The sequence below is a fragment of the Bidens hawaiensis genome, unplaced genomic scaffold, assembly GCF_021521415.1.
Source record: "Bidens hawaiensis isolate Kalapana, Puna unplaced genomic scaffold, B.hawaiensis_p1.1 tig00001721_1, whole genome shotgun sequence".
NCBI classification, from domain to species: Eukaryota; Viridiplantae; Streptophyta; class Magnoliopsida; order Asterales; family Asteraceae; genus Bidens; species Bidens hawaiensis.
In genome coordinates this window covers 3,553,696-3,567,043 of record NW_027491098.1, presented here as the reverse complement: position 1 = coordinate 3,567,043, position 13,348 = coordinate 3,553,696, and the positions used below count along the sequence as shown (strand labels likewise).

The window sequence follows — 13,348 nt, the reverse complement described above, 5'->3', positions numbered from 1 at the left end:
TATAAGGTGGATTTCGTGTGGATCAAACTCAAGTCCAATGTGGCTCAAAGTGACGCGGTTCCCCCTTGGGTTGCTTTTGATGTAGACATGTTTATAGATATGTTTTGGTTTATTAACTGATATAGCCTTCTATTTCCTTTATGTTTTCCGGTTTCGTTTCATGTTTGTACCCAGTTTCTTGCTTGCTTGGCTTTTGGTTTATTGAATTTTCATGTGTTAAAAAAATGAATATATACATAATACAGATCACTACAGAAAGTTTGTACTTGTTTACATAATTTTAATCTTATATGTAAACAAAGTTAGAGACTCATATAATACACGAGCTTAATATCTAGTAAAATTATGTACAATAGTAATAGTAATAGAGATTTCATTAGACGTTCCAATCCTATGTAATCTTTTACATGCAATCTCCACTTATAAGCTTGACTTGGGAATATCAATTAGCAATTAGACCATAACTTGCTATAACAAAAGTCAAATTTTGATTTCGTTACACAAATAGCTACTAAACCAGTTTCACCTAAGTTGCATCAATTATAAAATCATCTATTCGGTACATTTGGAAGAGGAGGAATGCGAAGATTTTTCACAATAGGTGTTTTCGAAGGAGGTAGTATCGGAAGATATTAAGATCAATTTGTTCGAGTGGAACAAATCGAGATCCTCGCATAAGCAGATTTCTTGGGAGAGATGGAGTGTTGACCCTATTTCTAGTGTTATGGTTTAACTCCTTTGTAGTGTTAATCTATTTCTTTTCGTCTTTCCTTATTTGTGAACTCTCTGTGCCATCCAGCTCCTAACTTAACTAGATATTGCATTATTAAACTTTGTTGGTCCTAATTAAATCTTGAGACCGTCTTTCCTTATTTATATCTCTTTTAATATGCATCGTTGTTAAAAAAAGGTAATAAATAAACCCAAGTTGCAGCCGAATATTGCATTATTAAACGTTGTTTAACAAGCTCATGAAGATAACAATTGTGAAAACTGAATCAGGCCTTGCTAGCCTTAGTGCATGTTGTGACATAGCTTTGACCTTGTTTGCTTTTGGACCGAACTTTTGATCGACAATATGTGCAATCTCTTTTGGTGATTTTGAAAATTTCCCGTCCTTTTAGTGATTTTGAAAATTTTCCGCAACCCGGTTCCACTGCATATGGTACATTCCCAAATTCTTGCATCATGTGTTCTATATATGGATATTCTGATTGATTTATAAATATTTAACAGAAAACAACCATCCACTTCAGTAACTATCTATATTATGTTTGAATCAATATGGGGTGTGGACTAAACATGCATCGTGAACAAATCATAGAGACCGTTCCCATGTAATTAACTCAAAACTATAATTTTACTATAGTATTCTTATTTAAATTTAGCATTAAAAGATAACTAGTAATAAAAAAATTATTAATTACACACCACCGTTAAATTTATATCTTAAATTTAAATATATATAAACGAAACATTTAAAAGTTTTATGGTTGCTCCACACCTCCTTTCAAGTTATTAGATTGTTTTATTCGTAAATAGAGGTTTTTATGCATTTGACCCGAATTCATAGGTATGAGTCTCACCAAACCCAGATAGCCCTTAAACGGGTTACAACATCTCATTAAATTAAAAATTCATCTCACCAAATATTTGATATGAAAACCTTATTTTTAATTTTTGATTTAAAAAAATATTATTTAAGAAACAATTTTATAATAAAAAATAAGCTCATTTATTTGTGAGACTATATATTTCATTATCAAATCCTAAATGTATTATTAACTTTCTTACAATAAATAAATTTAAAATTCAAAAGAATCTACAATTTACATCTACAATACTAATAAAAGACTACAATTTGATATCACTTGTCATTCTCTTATTTCTTTTTCCTTTTTAATTTATGTTTTCTTAGTTGGATCTCACATGGGTCATTACCCGACCCATAGTAGAATTATTGGGGTAAATCAGGTTATCTCATCGTTGATTTCTCTCTCTTAACGATTACAAGACTCCATAACAAAATAATACGCAGCAGATTCCGATTACAAACCCTCGGTGCGATGCCGCTGCTAATTGCTATTAGTGTTCTTCCTTCTCCGATTACATGTGCGACACCGCTTCTAATTCCGATATGTTATTCAATTTTTTTTCCGAACATTTATCTTCCCTGTTCCTTTGCTGCGTATTATCAGGTAACATCGCAATTCCCTCCTCTATAATAAATGATTCACTTAAAACAATATTTTCAATTATATGTGTGTGTTCGTGTTCGTGTTCGTATAAAATTAGATGAAAGAACACGAATATGGCCTGCTCATATTTGTTAGATATAAATCATCTTTGGTTGATTTAGATGAAATTCCAACATTAGTGCCACTCGCAATGTGTGATGAACTATTTTTTTAATCACACGTATCCATCAATTTTTAGTCATTTTACAGTAGTATTGTAACTTGATATAATTTTTATCCACCATGAATTGAGTGTTGTAAGCCCCTGCAATTAATATGTGTTGTTGGCATTATGAACTTTTAGTACTAAAACTGGAAATTAAATTGACTGTTGAGGATGGAAAATTGTTCTCAGTTGGATATAAGAACATGGTGGATTCATGCAGGGCATCATAGAGGAAATTTGCAAAGCTCAAGTCTGGCAATGACATGAAGAAGCAACTGACAGTCTTTAAAGGTTTATCATGTAAGTTGTTTTTTTTATATTTGTTGTTTGATGCCGATTCATTTATATTTATAATAAAGCTTAAATTTTGTATTTGTTGGTTGATGCCTGTTTATCACAGTTGGCTTCTCCTGCTGTCTTGCTGCAGATATATATTTTACTTGTCGCATTAGCTTTTATCAGTTTACATATCAGGTTCTAAATGGAGCATGATGTTCTTGATGTTTTGAGCTTTCATATTTTGGTACTAAATGTAGCATGGAGCATGATGTTCTTGATGTGTTGAGCGTTCATATTTTTGGTACTAAATGTAGCATGGAGCATGAAGTTCTTGATGCAACAACATTGACTCAGGTATGCAAATTATATGAAATTTGGAATATGCTATTGTTTTGGTGTTCTTGTGACTGAAAGTCACTTATTTTTAATACTATGCAGGCTGGTTATGTTGGTGATGATGTTGAATCTATATTGCATAAGCTACTTACGGTACCACAATACATATGACTATACTTAATTATTTATCTTTGATATCTTTACACTTCTATAATATAAGGTTTATATATGTTTTGAAGGTTGTTGAATTTAATGTGCAAGCAGCACAATAAGGGATGGTTTAAATTGATGAAGTTGATAAGCTAACCATAAAGGTTTATTTTTTGCATCATTTGAAGTGATTTTTATGAATTATATTTTCTGTTAAAAAAATGATTTTTTGTTTCTTACAGGCTGAGAGTTTAAACATCAGCAGAGATGTTTCTGGTAAGGGTGTTTAGCAAGCATTACTTAAGATGCTGGAAGCGACTGTAAGCAATTAAAAACGCTTCAGGGACTGCACAATTTTAAACTAGCTGGTATGTTTAACATTCAACCAACTAGAAACTTAGTTTTTTTTAATTTGTTCAATTATATGTATGTGTATGTGTTCGTGGTTTTTTTATTTGTGTAAAACAGAAACCGTCATCCACGATTTCACCGACCGAGCTTAAAGGATAATTCGAGGATCTTGGAGATTGTTTGTTTTCAGATGGAGCGAGTCCTTCTTTACCTGAAAGGAAAATAAAAGATGGAAAACGAAAAGTATTATTTTTAAACCTTTATATGTATTAAAAATTCTTTTTTTTTTACTTTTCCAAAATATTCTTGAATATTTTTTAATTTCTTTTACAGGTTCTAGAAGTTTTTAGCCTTATGTTGCAGCCACACACCATGCAGTTCACCAACATCACAGAACTTCAAGCAAATATGTAAGTTGAAAGTTAAAACTTTGTAGCCAGTTAAAGTTAGAACTTTTAGCTGGTTATAGAGCATGTTTTGGTAATTCAAGGAAAGCTTCAGCTCCCGGGTTTTTTGGGTGCAGGTTTTGTCGGTTGGGGTAATGGGGTTTTAAGTATTAGGGCTTGGGCTTTACCAAAATTTACTCTAAAGCCGGTAAAGTTTTTAGCTGGTTAAAGAAAATTTTAGCTTCCTAATAATAAATCCTCTATTATGTCTTAAATGATATTTACTTTGAGTTAATTAGCTTTAAAGTTCTTTAATTTATCATATGTTTAGAAAAAAAAATGATCATAAATTTTAAGATAAGGTTGTTATTAACCCCAATTCGTTTTGTAAATTTTGTAACAAAGTACTTTCACAATCAAGATGGATTATGGAAGACAACATACATAGGCCCAATGGATTCTTGCTCAGAGAACGCTTTAGGGGTTGCACAGTTTTAAACCGGATGATATGTTTCACCTTCAACCGACTACAAACTTAGTTTTTCCTTTTCGGTTTTGTGAATATAAATTCACGCCCTGCTTGTGGTGCGCGCATATAATGTATATATGTGTGAACCCTCGGGTGGGCAAAAGTGAAATTGCACTAATTTTGACGTTATTTTACTAATCTCGTGAAACTAACGTTAAAAGTGGCGGAAGGTTAATCAAGCATCATGTGGTGGCGTTGATAGTCGAAAGACAAGGGTACATGCACCAATCAGCCGGTGTCCCGATGATTTGAGTGCTATGTGCCTTATGTCCAAGGCTTGATGCAAAACCACTATCGAGCCGGGGGTCTCACCGGAAGCAGCCTCTCTATCCCTATGGGGTAGAGGTAAGGTTGTCTACATCTTACCCTTCTCAAACCCTACCATAGCTTTGCTATTGGTGGGATATACTAAGTACGATGATGATGATGATGAATATAAATTCAAATTTAAGCATTTAGTAAAATATTTAGTCCAACTTTCCATTACTTATTTAGTGATTTTCAACGTTTAATATATTTATAACATATTTTAATATAACCAAAGCTCTCACTAACTGTTAATCATGTTCCTAATACATTTAAAATATGTTCCATTTCCACATTAAATTTAAAAATATAAATTTGAATCTGGTCAACTCATTATCATACTTTCTAAAATTCGAATTTTTTGTTTATTTGGTAGCTAAAATCACGATTTACTAGCTGTTTAAAAGTTTTCATTATATGCATGTTTTCTTTTTTCATAACTAAGATACGATTAGCTGCTTGTGTTTTCATCACATATATTTTTGTTGGTTGTATTTTTGCTTATTGTACAAGTTTAACATCTTCTAATTTGCTATTTGGAGGAAAGGTGGTTGTATTTGGAGGAGACTTTTTTTTTTAAGTAATAACTAATGTGAATATCATATTTTTAAATATAAAATTGAAATTACAATACACCGGGACAATTACAGACTAACGGCAGATAGACGGGCAACAAGCTGCGCCGCTACCCCCCTTCAGAATAGCAAACACTACCCTACTAAATGCCTCGTAATTGTTGTTCAAAAAAGGCACTTGACAAGACATAGTAAATGCCTCGTAAACGCCTCTCTATTTACATTTGGAGTGAATGCAATGTCTTGAGATTAACAAACAAACCTAAGGTTAACTATGGGTAGGCCATCATCTGATATTGAAGAAACCAAATTATTTGCGAAATGGCTTTTAGATATAGGGGAAGGTGATGTTGCTGGTCCCAATGATGGTGTTGCAATGATAGATATACCTGACGATCTACTTATAAAAGATTCTGTTGATCCTATATCAAAACTTATAAACTTTGTATATCCTAATTTTGATGTAAATTGTAATTGTATTAACAATATATGATAATTGTGTTATTAATTGAATTTTGCTTAATGTTTAAATATTAAAATTTTTATAAATTCCCCGTGTGATACACGGGTTTCAAACTAGTATATAAATATTATAAACGAATAATATAATACAACCTTGTAATACGAGGATAAAAACTAAGACATAATATAGAAGTAATATTGAATGTTTTTGGTAACGGAAATGATATTCAAATAATCTTTTGACAAATTAAGAAGATAAAAAGTATTAAATTGTCTCTTTTAGAATAATTAAAAAACTAAATTGACATTTTGTCGGACAACACAATAAAATATGGTTTGGCTAGCTTTAAAAGAAGGTTTAATTGTTTTACTAGGTTTAATTATGTTTTTGGGTTTGTTGGTTGATTACGAATTTTACTCATGGCAGCCAACTACGTATCCAAGTTTGACATTACCACATGTCTGACAATCCCCTTCGGTGTAGCAAATTTGACATTACGAATTGTTTTACCTTTATTTACCATATCAGGTTGGGCTTAGAAAATATTCAACCGGTTGTATCATGTTGTACGAGGCGATTCAACTGACTAGTTAAAACTATAATTTTATAAAAATACGACTTTAACTCAAAATAAAATATAAAAGTACTTGATTCCATAGTCGAAAATCAAGTTTGCAACAAAACTATTTAAATAAAAGTCTATAATAGTAAAAACAATAATTTTGTTTTAGAAAAGCAGCTCGTTGTTAAGGTGAGAGCTTCAAGCCCGATTTCTAGTGGCGCACTACTCAAACAAGCACTGCCTAACTATGGTAAAGTGACAAATATATAATAGGTATGTACATCTTATAAAATAGATTTATAAACAAAAAAAGGGATCTATAAACAAATTCAAACACTAAGAAATTGAAGACCTGAAGATTTCACATTGGTCGAATAATAGAAAGATTTCACCGTACTGCCGTGTATTCGGACGAGTGTTCACAGACGTTGGTCTTATGTCAGGACTTTTTCAGATTGAAAGATGGATTCATCCCGATATGATAAATTTAACCAACATTTCATTTAAAAGATTCGTCGTTAGTTAATTAAAAAACAAAAAGAGATTATTCTAAGACTATCTTCTAGATGTGCAACACATACAAATAATACAATAGTCAAACGTAATTATCACCAAACCCAAGCATGTATTTGACTGGCATCCGTGTTATCATTATCTATTCTCAAATTATCATTCATCAATTTATACGAGATGCTTATATCAATTTAAAAAATAGAAAGAAAAAGATGTATTGTCAATATGTGTGTTGGTTTTCTCCACCAACCGGGGGACCATGTACACAGTGGCGGATCTAGGATTTTTTGTCGATGGGGTCCCAATTTTTCGGTTTACAAAATTTTTCGGGTCGGTCGTTATTCAGGTCGGGTCGAGGCGAGGAACATAATAAAACACGGAACTATGGTGTCATTAGAAACGAGTAAGTAGAAAGAATCTAAATTAGAAACTAGATGAAGCATACACTTTTAATTCATAGCCGAAAAACATGAACGTAATCTGATGGAAGGTCTTCCAAATCAATTTTCTTAGATGTATTACTTGAAGAAGACGAGGGCTCAAACTTTCTTTTCAATGATTCTTGCATAATTAACCCTAAAGTTCAAGTTTTTAAGAAAACTAAGTCACAATCTAACAACAATATACAACATACAATAACCAACATGAGTATAAATGTATAATTATATATAAAATCAATCAACTAATTAGCCCTAAAATTACCTTTAGTTTGAGACAAAATCAGAGGAAACAAAGACTTATAAGACCAAAGAGGGATGAACGGTGGCTGGAGTGAGGCGGAGGCTGGCGGATATGGGCGGAGATGGGCGGAGGCTGGCCGGAAAAACTGAGAGAGGCGTGAGTTAGGGATAAGCAGTGGGGTTGAGATGTGTGTGGAGGGTGTTACGTCTGATGAGTTGGGTTGGGATATGTTAAAACCCATGGGCCAAAAGTCAAAACTAAAACTAATATAAAGTAAATTTTTAAAAAACGAAATACATAACAAAACGGGAAAGAGCAAGGCTCGAACTCGGGTCATTCGTGTGGTATTGGAAGGGGGTTTCCACCAGACTAGAATGGTAATATTGATATGGGGTCCAAGCGTTAATTTATATGGGGTCCTTCAAAAATTTTCTATATCGCTTCTAAATAAATTTTAAAAAACATTGGTGTCCCGGGACCCCGACGGCTACTATGTAGGTCCGCCCCTGCATGTACATGCATGTTGTTTAGTTAGACACTTACGTCCTGTTTTTGATTTTTTTAACTAAGGAAAGGAAAGGAAAGGAGAGAGAATGATAAGAAAGGGGAGGGGAGGGAGGGAGGGAAGGGAAGGAAATTTTTTTTAATTGGTTATGTTCTTGAGTTGGAAGGAAATTAGAGGAAACGAAATGATAACTATGTTATTAAGTTGGATGAAAAAAAAAGGAAAATAACACTTTTACAATTTTACCCCTCATCCTTAATAAGCAATCGTCTTTAAAAACAAACACACATTTTAATAAGCATCCGTCTCCAAAAAATAACCAACTACTTTTAACAAGAAATACAACCAACTAGTTCCAAAAAAGTTCAACTCGGTTTCAAAAAAAAACATGTTTAATCAAAAGTTTCAAATCTCATTCTCATGCTCCCATCATTCTACGTAACATATTCACCCGCTTGTTAAGAGGACAACCATATGGATGGTAATATTAAGGATGGTTTCAAACTTCGTTAGCAAAAGTAAATAACAACTAATAAACGTTAAATTCAAAAATAACTATGTCGCTAACAATCAAGTATCACGTTTCATGCGTAATCCGTAATCGTCAACCCCTTTAAAGGTTAAAGTCCCTACCACCGCAGTAACACATGCTGGACCCCTCAGCTGTCCTGTTGTTTTCATCCACCTTCAATAATAATAATAATAATAATAATAATAATATAAAACCAATCACTACAGCAATCACACCATCAACAAACACATTTTCATCTTTTTCTGAAACTCTTTACAATGTCCAAACAGACCTACAAAGTATGCTTCTGTTTCCTTCGTCGGTTCCGTCTGGCCGCCACGGAAGCGCCACCGCAGATCAAGGAGTTGTTCGACCAGTACCCGCAGATGAAGAAGCCACAGATGAAAAGGCCGATAGTGTTTTTAATGGGTAATATTGTAATTAGATGTTGTTTTCCTTAGTAATTAACTCAAAAATGGGAGGATAACTTTTAGAAAAATACTCTTATTTAATCCCTCATAACTCCTCCTATTTCTTTCCTTTCCCTTCTTAAAAAAACTCAAGAACACCCATGTTTTAATTATTCTTGGTTTTCCTTTCCTTCCCCTCCTTAAAAAAACTCAAGAACAGGGCGTTAGACAGGTGAGGACCTGAGGTGACACAATAACTTTATGTTTATATTTAAAAAAGACAACAAAAATGAGAAGTGTGAAAATGAATCCAGTCCATTGATCTTAGATTTGTATGACTGAGATTAATTTAATAAATAAAAATTAATGGAAAGGGCATGAAAGTAATAACCCACATTTGTTGACTTTCTCTCTCCAAATGCAAAGCACATGTCAATTCCCCTATCATTTTAAAATGTCCATAACTTTTTTATACGACATTATTTTAAAAAAAAAATTCACCATAATAATAAGCGTTTTTTTTATTTTTAATATGAGTATCATATTTTTATATAAAAATAAAAAAAAATTAATAGGTTTTTTTAATTCTGTTTTTTGTTGTTCATTGTGTAATATGTTGTTTCCATTGTGTTTTACGTTTCAAATCATTGTGTTATATATATTCACCATTGTGTCTTATGTTTTAGGTCATTGTGTTATACGTATTCACCATTGTGTCTTACGTTTTAGGTCATTGTGTTATATGTATTCACCATTATGTTTTACGTTTCAAGTTGTTGTGTAACATGTATTAATCATTGTGTTTTATGTATTAGACAATTTGTTGTTATTTTTTCATTGTGTTTTATGTATCATTGTGTCTTTTCGTTTATCATTTTTGTGTCTTTTCGCCCACATATTATTATTACACAACGGTGTTATTATTATTTAAAAAAAATAATGATGAGTCGAAAGACACAATGACGAAAAAACACAATGACGAAAAAAGACACAATGATAAGCGAAAAGACACAATGGTGTGCGAAAAGACACAATGATAAACGAAAAGACACAATGGTGGGCGAAAAGACACAATGGTGTGCGAAAAGACACAATGACGTAATTTTTGTTTTAAATTTTATATAACAAAAATCATACGCATATTAAAGATAAAAAAAACGCTTGTTATTATGATGAATTTTTTTTAAACAAAAAATATCATACGAAAAAGTTATAGACGTTCTAAAATGATGGGGGTATTAACATGTGCTTTGCATGTGGGGAGAGAAAATGTGTACAATTACCTCTATACCCTTTTCCTTTTGGTCCCCACTTGACACATGTCAATTATTTATGGCTTCTCACACTTCTTATTTTCGTTACCCTTTGTAGAATAACTTGACCCTCGAATGTAATAGTGTAATTTTCTCATATAAATCGTTGTAATACCATAATTACGTAAGCTTAAAAATTCAAATTGATGATAAAAGAAACACTTTATATGCTAGATTTTTTGTATGCTAGGCGGTCTTTGGTAGAGGTGTTAAATTGGTCAACTTGATAGGTTTCGGGTTAACCGGGCTAGGTTAGTAAGATTTTTATGAAATAAAATCTAACCTGACACACGATCTTATTAAGGCCCGTGTTTGTCAGGTTCAGGTTAATGAGGCTTCGAATTAGTCGGGTACATTATTTCATCTTGAACATTATCAATCTCTTAGGACTTTTAAGCATTGAAAAGATGTCAACGGTTAATGTCACACACATTAATTCATCATAAACATTATTAGTCTTTATAGGCGGCTTTTTAATTAGGAGGGTACCTTTTCGAACTTACACATCTACAACGTTGTTTATGATACGAGGTCTTTAAGTACTCTTTTATGCATGTATTCAATTATTTATATGTTCTGCTTGGATGGGTGAGTTGTCTTCCATGGTTATCTAACAAACAATCTTTATGCATGTATTCAATTATTTATATGTTCTGCTTGGATGGGTGAGTTGTCTTCCATGGTTATCTAACAAACAATCTCCACCATGAATTAACACTTTCTTCATATTCACCTTCATATCCCACCTAAACCGGTGCCAATTTTCCACAACTTCTTTTACCATACTAAGCACATCTATGTTAACGTTAATTAATAGTCGGGTTATTCAGTTACCCCGGAACCTTTTTTTAACCCGACCATATTACAATTACTTTTTGGTCACACCCGGCCTCAGACGCCTATCGCTACAACTAACAGTTGGTACTGATTTTGTAAATACATTAGAGCTGTTTATAACAAAATCTTTTATATAAATGAAGCTTTTTATAAAATATTAGGATTTAAATACCCGTTTTTAATTATAAACATCTCTTTAATTCAAAATGTAAATTACATTGTTTGATAATTTCAAATATCTCTTAACAATATTGGTGGAGATGTGTTTGAAAATGATAAGAATACCTCTTAACATATCAACAACACCCAAACAAAATCTCCTTATGATACACCATCATTTGGATGAAGAGCAAAGCTTTCTTCTTGACGAGGTAACACAAGAACATCAAGCACACACCAAGAACACCATACTTTCTCTTTGATTTTGAGTATAGAGGGTTTGGGATTGATCTTCAATTGTTTGGTGCATGTTTGGGACGTCCATGCATGAGTTTCTATAGGCCAAAACGTTATGTAACACCCTAGGAAAATCCCACATCGAGCGTAGACAAGAGAGATCTTTGGTTTACAAGTAAATGTCCCGCCTCTTAAATCACCAACACGTTTTGAGCTTAATGAAAATGGACGAGATGAGAGCTCCACAGTTAAGCGTGCTAAGATAGGAGTAGTAGAACGATAGGTGACCTCCTAAGAAGTCTCCACCCGGACAACCAAAAACAAATCCGTGAGCTCTTCGTGGGCAAAATGGACAATATTAGTGGGCTATGGGCCGGATATTAGAAGTGGTATCAGAGCCACTCGTGTGTCATTCGGGATGGTGGACAAACCTGAATAAAGACGATGATTCCCTGGGGGAGTCATGAGGCACACCTTAGGAAAATCCCACATTTTGGATTGGATGGTGGGGAAACCTCATCAAGGAAGATGAGTCCAAATGCGCTGGGGGTTGCAACACCCTAGGAAAATCCTACATCGGCCATGGACAGGAGAGATCCATGATCATAAGTATATTTCCCGCCGCTTAAATCATCAACGCGTTTTAGGCTTAATTCTAGTGGACGAGAGAAGAGTTGCACAGTTAAGCGTGCTCTTGTGTGAGTAGTCGTAGGTTGCGTAACCTCCTGGGAAGTCTCCACCTACGCACCCAAAAACAAATCCGTGAGCTCTTCGTGGGTAAAGCGGACAATATTGGTGGTGTGAAGAGCCGAATATTACACTTAGTTGCAAGCATAAGGGCCCGAGTGATTTCCAACATAAGGCGGGTTTTCCGTTCGGCTACGTCATCTGTTCAGAATGGTTTGGGCAAGTGGTTTGACAAATTCTCCTTCATTATCAGATCGTAGGGTTTAAATATTGGTATTGAATTGGGTTTGGATCATTGTGTAAAACGTTATGAACTTATCAAAAACTTCTAATTTGTGTTTTTTCAACAGATACACCTATGTCATACGAGTACAGTCAATAGCAAATAATAGGAAAAACTTGACCCCCTTTAACTTTGGCAGGACCCAAACATTAAAAGGAATTAACGAAAAGGTAAACCGACCATGGTGTTAGTTGCTTTAAATATTTTTTATTGCTTTTGGCTAGAATACAAGTTTCACAATTGAACATACCGTTGGAAGGGAATAATTTATGGAACAAAAGATGCAAATAACCGGTGGACGGATGTCCTAATCTTATATGCCAAAGCCATGCTTCCCTATGAGTTGTCCCATGAGAAAGCATTGCATTACCATGTTGGGTCACCTAGTCCACATAATATAATCCTTGGCGTTCAGTGTCACGCCCAATTATCATCCCGGTCCTGATGTCCTATAAGATACAAAACATGGGATGCATTAAAACTGTGATATTGAGTTCTTTTGTAACATGGATAATTGATATTAGTTTATGTGATAATGAGGGCACATAGAGACAATTAGATAATTTCAAAGTTGATGACATCTCAATAGTCCACCCCCCTCCCGTTTTCTACACCCATCATTCCTCCATTTGTGGTTTGGATGTGTATCTTCCTTGGTTTTGAAGACGAGATAAGATATGACAATTCATAAGTCATAGTGTCAGTAGCACCACAATCAAATATCCATAAAACCATATTTCACAATTTGTTACCATGTTAACTTCTCCCACATCCATATAAGTTTCAAGGTTATTTTTTGTCCGGCTTGAAACTTGTGGATTTTCTAATAAATTAAGTAATTCAGGGCTAAAGAACTTTGGGTTGATAACTGA

General features: G+C 33.6%; 1 long non-coding RNA gene across 1 annotated transcript; it reads left to right on the top strand.

The window, feature by feature from the left end:
- The first annotated feature begins 2,946 nt into the window (after positions 1-2,946).
- On the top strand, positions 2,947-3,915 carry LOC143595603 (uncharacterized). Its single transcript, XR_013146553.1, has 5 exons — positions 2,947-3,036; positions 3,121-3,171; positions 3,258-3,332; positions 3,411-3,762; positions 3,853-3,915. It is a non-coding gene; the product is annotated as an uncharacterized LOC143595603 (long non-coding RNA).
- Positions 3,916-13,348: the final 9,433 nt, after the last annotated feature.